We start from the raw sequence: 13,974 nt of genomic DNA, 5'->3' as shown, positions 1-13,974 counted from the left end.
TTGTTTAGTCGTGTCCGACTCTTTGTGACCCCATGGACCAGAGCATGCCAGGCACTTGTGTCTTCCACTGCCTCCCGCAGTTTGGAACCTACAAATCATAAAACCACCCAAACCCAAGTCTTTAGCTGCAGAAGAGACGCCAAGGTTACAGTCCTATGACTAATTATTTGGGAGTAAGCCAGTGAATACAAAAGGGTTTACTTCTGAGTAAACACGATAGGATTGCTGCTAGTGCAATCCTAGCCATGTTTACTCAGAAGTAAGCCCAGCTAGGTTCATCAGGGCTTACTCCCAAGGTAGTACACGTAGAATTACAGCCTGTGCGTGTGACCACACTTCTTGGTAAATTTAACAATATGTTGTTGCAAAAGAGAGAGAGAGTGATTTTTTATGTTTGTTGGGCAGCTGCATTGAGGAGGCAATTATTTCTAATTGAATAGAACAGTCAAAGCCATGTTACCTTGGTACATTGTCTGCATAGCCCACCCCAAAGAATGGTTATGATGTAATATAAATGGAATGGGATGAACTAGTCTAGTTCAATAAAATCACAAAGGCTGTTAAGCATTTTCATTCCATCCTTATCAGAATGTCTTTCATCTCAGTTCCTATCAGGATAGAGGCACAGTGTGTGATCTGATCTCAGTGCCAAGTGACCTTGCAATTATTTTCAAAAGATCTCAGCTTTTGTAACTGAGGACTTACATTTTCAGAAGAGGTTAGAATCCCGCTTTTAATCCTGCCCGCTGACTTTGAGCTCTTTGGGATGTCTGAATTATTGTGTGCCTATGAAAACATGACAAAAGCATACTGGGCTGACTTCCAGAGGTGCTGAGCCTCCAGAGCTGAAGTTTATGTAAGTTAGCCAAATCCTGCTTCAATGGCAGATCCAGGAAAACCTGCCCTTGACTCCCGTGGAGTTACACTGCGTCATTGCTAATATAGTAGGAAAACCGCAAACGAAATTGATTGACTTTATGGGATTGGCAGAAATGACTGGCAGAATCCGTGACCAGGGAGAAGAGTCGACAGAAGAAGAATGGAAGAAATTCAAGGACTATCTACAAAAATATTGCAATATTAATGAATGTTGAATGATGCAGGATCGAAATTAATTGGTTTCTAGCTGTAATGGTAATAAGATTATGAAAAAATAGTCCCTTTTTTCTTGGTATATAATCAAGACTTTAAGATACAATAATATAAGAGGATGGTTAGAAAATAAGGGGTTTAATTGTAATGCTGGGAGACAAGGATTTGCTGGATAAACAATTTGAACTGGAATACAAGAAGGGGAGGTATGAGGAGGTCAGTGAAAGATGTGATTGAAAAATAAGTTTTGAACGTTATGTGTTTTTGTTTTTGTTTTAAATTTTTTTTTATTGTTTGTAAAAAATGGAAAATGCTAATAAATATCTTACAAAACGGAAAACCATGCTTGGTGTACAGCTTATTATGAGATGTAAGATTGGACTTGGTACAGCAAAGCCTGATTTAAGATAGCTTTTGAAATCTATTCTCTGGTATTGAACTTGGAGAATAGAGTAAAAGGCATGTCATGTTATTACTACAGTTGAAGCTAAGTGGGTCTCATGCTCACCTTGTAAGTTGCTCAGATGGGAGAGTGTCTAGGAACAAATCGCTGCTGCCCTTCACTTTTGAAAGGGAAAGGGGGGTTCCAATGAAACAAACTCAGAGTCATCCCAAGAAAGATCTCATCCCTCCCTGCTGCTTGCATTCTGAAGCTTTGGTGATGTCTGCACTACCTGACTGTTCCCCAAAGAGTGCTTTTCTTCCCAAGAAAAGATATTGCACCTGTTTCTGCTTATAGGCCGGGGAAACTCAGCCAGATGGGTGGGGGGGGAAACAAATTATTTATATTTATTTATTTATTTATCTAACAAGAGGAAGAATACTTTGAGATTCAGAGCATTCAGGAAATGCTCAGGTCATATCTAATTTTGTGTGTGTCCCTGAACTTCTGTTACAGTCCTAGATTTGCAGACTAAACTAATGAGGCCCTGGAAAGGTTTGCACCCATTTAGAGAAACATTATCTGTCTCACTGAAATTGCAGCACCATGAATTTCATCACAGTGAACGTATTTTCATGGCTTTTTGAATCTGATTTCAAGGCACAGCTCAGCAGTAACAAAATGGGGTTTTATGCTGCACCTTAGACACTCTGGAATACTACTTCCCTTGTTGATTCAAACGTGGCATAGTATGATATGTAGGTTTCTGAGAGCCTTACCTGTCTGCAGTTCTTACCTCAGTCTTCTCTGATAAATATCTTGAGTCAGGGTTTATTATTATTATTTTAAAAAAGAAAACCTTATAGCTGAGATATGTTGGCTTAGAAAAGACCTATCAGCCAGAAACCCCCTATCATCATACTCTCTGGGCACACAGAGTGGAATTCAATGTTACACTATGTTGCATGTTCAGTGTGCACAACATTTTGGCTTGTCAGATGCATTGATCCTCCTCCCCTTGTTCTTTTTCTGGGAGTTTTCATGACACCCCCCCCCAAGTCATGTAGATACACCATAAAAAGGGATTTGACACAAGCCCTCTTCAGGCAATTGCTGAGAAAAGTGTAGAGGGCAGCAAGGCAGCATGTCAGAATTTGTTTCTCAATGCCTAGGAAGGTCTGAAGATGGACTCTTACTTGTATTTGAACATACTTGGATTATTCTGCACAACTGCAAATCCTGAGAACACACAGTTCCTTCTCTCAGCTGAGAATCCCACTTCAAGTTCAGATCTGAACTGAACTGAAGGGTTCAGCCAGCCTGCTTATATAGAGCTCCACTAGAACGCAACAGTAACCACTTTCTGTAACTATGCAATCACTGAACATCACTTTCAATCCCTTATTTGCATATGTGGACCTGAGTGAAAACTATCTACAGTATCCCCCTGCTGGCCCAGGGTGAGAACTTCAGTACATAACAGTTCTCTAAATGGTTATGAGCAAAGACAATCTTTGTTATGTCTACTGAAAAGATATGCAGGAAGGCTTTGTCAGTATTCCATAACAATTGTGTCCCTTTTTTATTTTTAGCCCTGATATTCTTTTAAAATAAAACAGCAAGAGGGATCATTTTGCATTATTTTAGCATTGAGCCATTCTCCCACTTATCTTTCTTTATCATCTGTCAACTAAGGATGGCACCAGCAGTTTATTTGAATAGGAATGAAACAGTCTCAGTCTTGTTCATGCCCCGATGTGGCAGGCATCCAACAACAGAAAAAGTTAAAACAATTTTTAAGAAAAGAAATCAGAAAGGGATGGACATTGAGCTCCGGGCTTTGTTATGCAGGAAACTTTTAATGATTAATGGGAAAATGTAAACAATTAAGAAGTGTTTACTCCGTCGATCCCCACTCCCCTGGCAGCTCAATTAGTACAATACATCAACATCTCGGTTTTGAAAGGCTTCCAATACGCAATATAGCTCTGAAATACAAAGCACTTATACTACAAAGTTATAAGGCCTGTTTATATTCCAGGTGGGGAAATGGACTGCTGTCTTTCTGCAACTGTGCTTCAGGCACACAGATCAGGCAGATCCATGCAATACGTAATTTAAAAGTGGAAGTCCTTGAAATCCGTCCAGTCACATTATGTCATCTTGGTCTTGGGCTGATATACAAATGTTTACTCCTGGGAAAGAGATTTGGAAAGGGATATTTCAGGGTTTATAGATTCAGCATTAGAAAAGCCCTGGAGAGAGAACCTTCCACAATGGAACAGGTAATTTGCTGGCTTACAGAATTGACCAGGGAAAGCACAGAGTCGGGATAGAAAACATAAAATGTACTGTGTGCGCCTCTGTGCGTCTTCGCACGAGAGCAAAATGCAACCCACGTCCTCTTTTTAGAAAGCCTTTAATCTATTTATATTGCAGACCTGCCCAGTTCAAGAAATCAGAATCAGGGAATCTAAACCTTTAAAAAGGAGGAATATATATGGCGAAGGGCAGAGGATCAGATTTCGGCTCTTGCTATAATTAAGTTTCGTCCAGAATTAAAACAGTTTACACAGCTGGAGTTTTAACTTGGGCCATTCTGTACCATGGTTACAGCCTTTACAGGGGAAGGGTGTTTTAGTACACATTTCTTCCATTTTGTTGTGTTTTGAAATGGTGACAATTGACTCCAGGTGAGCTGGGCTCAGCAGTGGTATAAACAGCCAGCTAAATTAAAACCACACTCCAATAGCCTCTACCAAAATTGGCTGGACGGTGTATTTTGGGATGGTGGACACACCCTTCCTGATCTTCCATGTCATCAGAAAGTAAAGAACTTTCCACAAAACTAATTATATTTTTTGTAATACATACATATGTGGAAAATGTCTTGAAGTTCTTTGATCGTATTATGAGTTTGGGGGAGGTTAAGGAATTGGCCAAGCAGGTTCCTTTGCAGATGAAGACCAGATGGTCACTTTTAGTGCTCTGCTTCACTCAAAAGGGGGTAGGCTGGGTTTCAGTTTGTAGCATCTAGATGACAAAGAAGCAAAGCGGGGCTGGAAAGTATTGCTGTGTAAATGAAGTGGAGGAGAGGAGAGGAGAGGAGGAGACACTGTGAAGCTGAGGATCGAAAGATATGGTTAGCTCTGTGCTGCTTTGTGCTGGAATTTGGGGCTTGCTGGCAACAGAGTGAGGAAGCAAGATCTGGTGAGGTGTTAATACTATGAGCCCTATGCACAGTCTGTATACAGTGGTACCTCGGGTTAAGTTCTTAATTCCTTCTGGAGGTCTGTTCTTAGCCTGAAACTATTCTTAACCTGAAGCACCACTTTAGCTAATTGGGGGCCTCCTGCTGCCGCCGCGCCGCCACCACGTGATTTCTGTTCTCATCCTGAAGCAAAGTTCTTAACCTGAGGTACTATTTCTGGGTTAGCGGAGTCTGTAACCTGAAGCGTATGTAACCTGAAGCGTATGTAACCCGAGGTACCACTGTATAAGTGTAAATAAAGCCATATATCCTAAGGACATCACAGTCCCCGTTGACCTCATTCCAAGGACACGGGAACCCCTGGATTCTCTCACTGCTCAGAGATGGGCAGTGGATTCCAACAATATAATAAGACTTGCTTGTTAATATTTTACTACTTTCGGTAAGGAGCTTCAATCAGTGTTGAACCTTACAATATTGAGGATGCTTCCAGATGGGTGTTTATTCTCATGCACACAGGTGTCCCCCCCAGTCTCTGCATGATGTTATTGCAATCAAAATGCCGGCCTGTCTTTTCATTTAATCCATATTTACAGCTGGTATGTGGAAACTGGGATTGGCCACCTCAAAGTGGCTGTGGCTCTGTTCAGCTGCATTGCCAAGCCAGGCTTCATCACAATGGCAGCCTTCACCAATCTAGCACCTTACAGATATTTTGAACCACAACTCCCTTGCTGGCTGATGGAAGTCGGAGTACAAAACATCTGGAAGGCACCTGGCAGGCAAAGGCTGCATTATGGGAGCAAATGTTGTGATCACACATTCTCTCAGCCCCCTCCTTTGGCATACTTCTAGCTATTTCTGATTTAGTACAAAGCACAATTTTTCCATTCCATAGCAGCAACCTAGGCTTGTAGTTTTCCTCCAAAGTATGATCGCAAGCCATGCAAAGCTAGTTAGCCGTCCTGGTTTGTAGGACTGGAATAGCTTCAGACATAACAGCAGCAGAGGAAGTAACAAACTGAGTATACAAGGGGAAGAAGAAGAGAAATGAGGAGCACATGAGCAGAAGGCTATTTCTCACAGCACCCAGCTATCGGCTCTGAGCTGGCCGCATGTGTTTTAATGTATGTTCCATATGAAATCCAACACTTTCCCCATCATAATATACTGATGTGAGAGATATCCACGGGGGGGGGGGGGGAATCACCCTCAATCTATAGTCCAACTAAGATGGCTACACAACGCTTCTGTTACAAGACTAGCCCAATATACTTGCTTTTGGTTCAAAGTATTTGTCCATTAAAGGTGGCAAGTTGCATTACTCATGAGATACACACACTGGCTTTGCAGTAGCTTTCTACTGTCCTTGATTTCCCCCTTACCCACCATGCCACCCTCTTCAAAGTTGCTTCTATGGGTTGGCTCCTCCAGAACTGTATGGGACAAGGCACAAAGGACTGCAGTAGACAAGGGAGTATCCCTTTTTTATGAGAATCAGTGTTTTCTGCTGCTTCAAAGCTACCATTAGATATAATCCATTTATTTTTGAAGTACGGAATTGCTATGATTTCAAAGTAGACTCAGCTGAGAGCTGCCCAGCATGATTTTCTGATAAGCGTCACTGTTTGATACTGTATAATGTCCCTGTTTGTTTGATCACATTCACATTTTACATTTTTACCTGCACCCAAAACCCCTTAGGTGGACATCTAAACAATGTTAGGTGCACAGCTGGCTCACAAGCTGCATTCACTGTCCTAAACATCCCAGCTGCAGGGCTACAAGTTTTTCTGACCTCGTGACAGGTAATTGATTCTTAAATCTATTGCAGTAACATTAAGCTACACTGATGCCTGAACTCTAAAACTACTTTCCAAGTATTAGCTAATGCAAAAATAGTGATTTATCAGTGTAAGAAAATGTTTCTTTATCACAACCAGGTTTCCCCAGGTCCCCAGCCCCGCCTTTCTAAGTAATACCCTCATTTATAACTAGGAACAACTTGGGATGGGCCTAACGTTTTGCAACATTAGTGTTTCAAAACAAAATGTGCCTTTCAGTTGCCCTGATACCCTTGGAAACATTTCATTTTAATGACTTGAAATATTGTAGTAGTCTCATAAAGACTTACTGCTGCAAATGCCTTGAGTATATAATTGGACGCAGGGGAGAGTCCTATTCACTTCACTGAAACTTTACTACGCAGCTTAATCCTATGCAGGTTTGCTTGGAAGTCCTGCTGAGCTTAGTATGGCCAAAGTAAGTGCATGTAAGATTGCAGTTTTAAGATTGCATCCTGGCTGATACATTATGTGACTGGTGTGTGTCCACATTGATTAGCTCATAATGCCTCAACATCAGGACTTTTTTTTCAGCCAGAACTCACCAGAACTCAGTTCCGGCACCTCTCAGACAGGCGCCATTGCCATTCTAAGAAAACGAGAGAGGTCTCTATGGTGAGTTTTGGCATCTTTTTCTAGAAAAATAGCACAACATATTTCTCACTGCATGCTCAGTGGAACTGACAGCACAGATCCAACTAACCTTTGCAAAAAATTTGCAACATATATCAGGAGGAATTAAATGATGTGCTCTTCCAGTCATTCCATTTGTACAATTATTTCAGTTTGTCCCCCCACTCTCCTATCCTTGCATGCTGTTCTGGAGGTTCTCCTGACCCCTTCCCTCCCAACCCAATTTTGGGGTGTGTTGGGAGGAGGGATGGGGGAAAGCCTTGTTGCACAAGTGGAGGTCATTGCACAGGGCTTCCACTGTTGGGGCTGGTTAGGTGAATACACCCCAAAGGCTTTTAAAATATTTCCTGAATCCAACAGCAGATGCAGGTTTCAATTTTACTTATTTACAGGGCCATCAGTTTTCATTGCACTTACAAGTACAAAGAGGTCAGGGCCCTGCTCTGAAAACTTTGCAAACTAAAATTTGGCATGTTAAGTTGTGGGTTGACATAGCAGACGACACAGCGATTTCTCCAAAGCAGCTCTTTATTTTGTAAGCTGGAACAGAACTAAACTGAGGAGCTCAGTCAGCCTGCTTATATAGAGCTACAGAACAATTGTAACTGTTGCAACGTTCTAAAACTATCCAATCACTGAACGTCACTTTTCGATCCTTCATTTGCATACAAAACTATCCAATCACTGAACGTCACTTTTTGATCCTTCATTTGCATAACTATCTACAGTATCCCCCTGCTGGCCCAGGGTGAGAACTTCAGTACATAACATGGCATCTGGGAAACGAGAGAGGAAGGGAGCAGGGCTGTCTTAAGCATATCCAGTGCTGTGGTGCAAAGCTCCCTCCAGTGCGCCCCCACCCTGTTTCCCAGAGCTGTCAACCTTTTTTTAGGGAGGACAGCGCTGCCAGCGGGGCTGGAGGAGGCGGGCAGTGGCTGGAGGGTGGCTCCTCTGGCGGGGAAGAGGAGGAGACTGGACTCCCAGCTCAGCTGGCCGCTTCATGCCGTGGTAGCCACGGCAGACAAAGGCTCTGGGTGTGGTGCTGCGCTGCTTCAGTGCAGCATGGTGGAGATGGGCAAGGGCGGCGAGCTGATGCCGGGAGGCGCCGCGTCCAGCCTCTGCCTCTTCCCTGGCACCCTCCAGAACTTGGTGCCCTGGCGCCCTGCGCCACTAGCCTCTATGGGTAAGACGCCCCTGGAAGGGAGGAATGGCTGGCTTGGGGGTGAGGGCAGAGACTGTTGCTCTCCTGCTTCTGAACACCTGCACCACTGCTGCTTACCACAAGAGGAGGCGTTGGAGAGAGCAGCCAGTGTGAGTGTAGCAGCAGAGTCAATCAAATCGGACGTTCCTGCTGCTGCACCTGCACTGTGATGACCTCCCTGCTGACGTCATAGTAAGAAGTAGTGAGCTGCAGTGTTCTGAAACCAGTTGAGCAATGCAGCACCACCCATGCTGCTCCACAGGGAGCAATACAAAATTGTTTTAGCGTACTTGGGAAGGGGAGAGAATTATCATTGGGGATAATGGTGGCGGAGGCTGCACAGCTACCTAGCCCACTGCAGATCTTCACAGCGTCAGGTCATAAGAACATCACCCCCCTCAAAATAAAAAGCTGGTCCCTCGCATTTGCCTCACCCTGCCAGATATTAACACTGGCCCTGTCAGGCTGAGTTGCATCAGGGCATGGGAACTAGGGCGTTGTGCCAAAGGTTTTACAGAAAAGGTGGGTTTTCAGAAAACATGACTGCATAACACAGGAAACTGCACCAAGAAACATTTCACTGAAAAGGGGAGGGGTTATTGGGTTGTTGTAGCTTTTCTTTTGATTATGTATTCTGTGGTTTTAGATTTTGATTTTATTCTGTGAACTGCCCTGAGACCTGCAGGTATAGGGCGGTATAGAAATTCAATAAATAAATAAACAAATAAAATTAAGACGAAAACACATTTCTCACCACCATGAATGCAAATGTTGTGGTCCTAAGGACGTTGCATGGATGTAAGTGTGCTGGTGGTTGTGACCTTTGCTATAAAATTTCCCTTTCATATTACAGCTAACTATAAATGAAGGAACTAATCCCAAGGAGAAGAATTTTGTGCTTATGTCCTGCTTATGGGCTCCGTGAGAGCAAAATGCTGAACGAGAAGGACCTCTGGAGTAATCCAGCAGGGTTCTCTAGATATCGTTCGCCTTCCTTTCCAGTTACAGGATATACTGTATACTACATTGTCTTTGTTAAAGAAAAGATGACCCTAGCTTCCTGCATAAGGGAAGCAAAATTTTAAAATAATATAAAATATTTGCAAATGGTCCTTTTAGAAAAATGACAGCCCTGGCCTTATATATCTTATGAAAATAAACATGATAAGTGAGAATTATAAGGAGAGCAGAAAATGAAACACCCTTAAAAGAATGAAAGTGGTAGAGATGGGCAAGCAGACAATCAGCACACATGAATGGCTTCTCTTGCTTTCTTAATTCTTTCCATCCCTTGTCAGTTTTGTTAAGGCATTGTTGGCAGAGGAAGAAACATGTCACATGGAAGTCCACATAGCTGAAATTATTCTGAATCTGCTTGGAGCCAAGTTCATAGCATGTGGCATTACAAGTGGAAAACTCTCCCTTTGGGCTAAAGGATGCCAGCTGTAATTAAGACCAATGGATGGTGCATCTTCTGATGACTTTTACAGTAACCTACCCAGAATAATTTAGAAAATATTTGCAAATACTACACAACCTCTTCAGGCACTTAGCCTGGTGATGAGATGGGCTGATGGGCTAAGTGTGCGTAGGGAGGGCTGGCTCCATCTCCTCCAACAAAAATTGAGAATTTAGCACAAAGGTCTGAAGAGGGCTGTTAACCATGTCCAGCTGGTTGTGGTTAGAAGACTCTGTTTGATCTAGAAACAGCTGAACATGTCCAGAAGCCATCTTCAGATCTTAGCGCTACACACACACACAGCATGCAGAAGGCATCGAGGGCAGGGCCATCATGCTCAGAGTTGCCCCCCTGCACACCTTTATCACTCCCATGACCAGACTGAATGCCTGAATAGGGCTGTTAGAGCTCCTGACACCTGACAGGTGCTGCAGCTGTGAGTACAAACACCCTCTCATAGTACTGGCTACGAATTGACAAATCATTAGAGGACTAAGCCAGGCACAGGAAGACTCGGCCCTCCAGATGTTTTGGGACTACAACTCCCATCATCCCTGACCACTGGTCCTGTTAGCTAGGGATGGTGGGAGCTGTAGTCCCAAAACACCTGGAAGGCCAAGTTTGTCTATGCTTGGACTAGGCTGTTGATGGCTACCAGCTATGAGGGCTGTGTTCTCCCTGGGAGGCAGTATGCCTTTGAAAACCAGTTGTTGGAAATTGTGGCTGGGGAGAGCAGAGCACTGTGGCAGTCAGGTGCTGCTTGTGGGCATCCCATGGACATCTGGTTGGCCATGTGAGAGCAGGATGCTAGACTAGGTGGGTCTTTGACCTGATCCAACAGCCAAGCTCTTTTTGGTTCTTCTGGGTGACACCCTTTAGTGGACAGAACATCGATAAACTTTTATATAGCTGGTCTAGCATTTCATTGATTTTAGGGACTCTGCTGATCCTACAGCTCACCAAGTTGGAGATGGAGATCCTTGATTGCCTTTTCCAAAGCAGAAGTGTCCCCAGATGGAAATCATTACAAGCCCAAGTCCTTTATTAAAGTTGAAAGCAAAAGGGCCCTGCTCAACACCGAGTTGCTTAGTTTTAAAAGCCCCTTTCCTCTAGTGCGTCTGCCTCTGCTATCTGCTCATATTTCTTTGTACTCAGTGGAACCCAGATTACACAGTATGGAGACCAATAATAAAAGCCTCTCCATTTAATTCCTGAGCTTCAGGTTTAAATTTAGAGCATGTTATCATAGAAGATTGGCTTGGGATATATGATGTGCTCCAGTGACTGAACGAGGAGGGTGACTTCATGCTTTTTGAGAAAGATTTTTACAGATGTGGTCAAAGGAAAATATTCTTCAGAAAAGCCAGCAACATCTGCAGATAGCATGCTGATTATGTCACTGCTGCTGCTCTATAATCTGAGTGAGAGTCTCTGTCCTACACAAAGCAAATGCAGGAGCTGATGGGCCAGGCAAAAGAAAGTACATGCATGTTTTCACTTTTCTGGTGCTTATTTTCAACTTATTCTTTGGTGTGCATCAGAAGAACAGAAGGCTGGAGGTCTGCTATCTCTTTGGGAGGGACCCGTTTTTCTAAGGCAGGGGAAGGGAGCCTCAGGTCCAGCGCTGAATGAGGCCCTCCAGGCCTCTCTGCCTGGCCCTCTGAACTCTTCCCAGGCCACACCTTTCACTGACACTACATTGTACCCTGAGTAGAGGGATGCGGACGCGCTGTGGTCTAAACCATGGAGCCTCTTGGGCTTGCTGATCAGAAGGTCGGCAGTTTGAATCCATGTGACAGGGTGAGCTCCTGTTGCTCTGTCCCAGCTCCTGCCAGCCTAGCAGCTGGAAAGCATGCCAGTGTGAGTAGATAAATAGATACCACTGCAGTGGGAAGGTAAACGGCATTTCTGTACACTCTGGTTTCTGTCACAGTGTTCCATTGCACCAGAAGCAGTTTAGTCATACTGGCCACATGAGCAGGAAAGCTGTGTGCGGGCAATCGCCAACTCCCTCAGCCTGAAAGTGAGATGAGTGCTGCACCCCATAGTCACCTTTGACTCGACTTAACCATCCAGGGGTCCTTTACTGTTACCTTTACCTTTACCTTACCCTGAGTGTTTTTGCCAGGATGGAATGTGTCCTTGAACCCTGTTAATGACTTGAGTGGAGAATAAAGAAAGGTGTGTGTGTGTGTGTGTGTGTGTGTGTGTGTGTGTGTGTGTAAGTGTAAACCTCTTCTTGGGAGATAACACAAACCTGTATTTCAGACATCTCATTGGTCAGTTACTGTTGGGAGCAAGGTATTGGAAATTTCTGGAAGCAGCATCCGTTGCCACATGGTGAAAGAAAGCATGGCAGTTAACTTGGGTAGAAAAATTACTAACCAATTAAATCTTGCAACGGGTTTGATACAAAAGGACACATTTACAATGGTTTGCTACACCTTTATTATGTATAAAGCTAAAAAAGATGCAGTGGAACTTTCCTCATGCTACAAAATTTTCTGGCTAGTGTAATTCTATAATTTGTTTATTCATTTGGATAAGTAACTGGAATTGTGTTTGTCTAATGGTTGCTGGCTTCACGGTAATCTAGTAATTTCATTTCCTGGGGAGGGCGAGGGAAGGATAGCTTTGTTTGTTTTACTGTTCTTTGATAATTTGTAACAGAAAAGAATCATAATTTTAAAAAACCACAAACTGATTTTTTAAAAACAAAACAAAAAACAAAACCCCACAATTCCAAATCTCTCAAATAGTTGAGTAAACCTTAGTCTCTCCCTCCCTCTCTCTCTCTCTCTCTCTCTCTCTCTCTCTCTGTGTGTGTGTGTGTATTTCACTGACTGCACATGAGTCCACTTGAACATTAAACCATGTATTTTACATTTCAGCCATTACTCTTTCACACTGGATGAACAGTTTTAAAAAAATCAAGGGTAGGAGGAGAATAGATGTAGCGTCCAGTAGTTGCAGTAACTGTTGTCTGTGGCATATAGATACCAGTTTATATCAAATATCAGATGGAAGACCAATATTAAGTATATATGCTGCAAATGGGTGGAACTGCTATGGACACCTCAGGATTTGCATTGTCACTATTCCTTGTGTTGTTACTGCTGTTTAGATGTTTTAAACTGTGTTAACTTCTTGTACATTACCAGTAGTAAAGTATGGAAGTGAGAGCTGGACCATAAAGAAGGCTGATCGCCGAAGAATTGTTGCTTTTGAATTATGGTGCTGGAGGAGACTCTTGAGAGTCCCATGGACTGCAAGAAGATCAAACCTCTCCATTCTTAAGGAAATCAGCCCTGAGTGCTCACTGGAAGGACAGATCCGGAAGCTGAGACTCCAATACTTTGGCCACCTCATGAGAAGAGAAGACTCCCTGGAAAAGACCCTGATGTTGGGAAAGATTGAGGGCACAAGGAGTAAGGGACGACAGAGGACGAGATGGTTGGACAGTGTCCTCGGAGCTACCAGCATGAGCTTGACCAAACTGTGGGAGGCAGTGGAAGACAGGAGTGCCTGGCGTGCTCTGGTCCATGGGGACACGAAGAGTTGGACACGACTAAACAACAACAACAACAACAACAACAACAACAACTTCTTGTTTTATTTTTGTTGTGCTGTGCCTCAGGTTGTTATGTAGAAGGTAGTATATAGGTACATAAATATATAAAGGGTTGAATCCAACAAAGTCATGGTGCAACATAACTTCCTCTCCATCTCCTCTCCCTGCACATCCCTCCTTTATACAAAACTCCAGAGGGATGTGGGGAAGAAACGCAGAGCAGATTTGGGGGCATGGCAGGGAGAGCAGTTTCATTGCATAAGTTCTGTTCTGCTCCTGCAGTGACTTAGTTGGACATGGCCCATCATTTATTCCACAGCCATTCTCCCCAACCTCCAAATTCATTTTGACTCCTCTCTCTCTTTGTGAATTCAAGGGTAGGAGAGGAAGGGCTGCTGCCAAAACAGAAATCTATGAAAGCCCTTTAGCTGTGTACCTATAACAGGCTCTTGCTGGATCCCTCCCCACATGTTTCTCTCTCCCCCTGGAGCCTAGTGGTTTTCTGGTGAGAGATGAAACACAGGCTATTCTGTTCCTACTCACTGTTAGCAGTAATCAAAGTCCGGCCAAATGACTGGCAG

This window comes from Podarcis filfolensis (genome assembly GCF_964270895.1).
Source record: "Podarcis filfolensis genome assembly, chromosome: 2".
Classification (NCBI taxonomy): domain Eukaryota; kingdom Metazoa; phylum Chordata; class Lepidosauria; order Squamata; family Lacertidae; genus Podarcis; species Podarcis filfolensis.
This window is presented reverse-complemented; position numbering follows the sequence as displayed.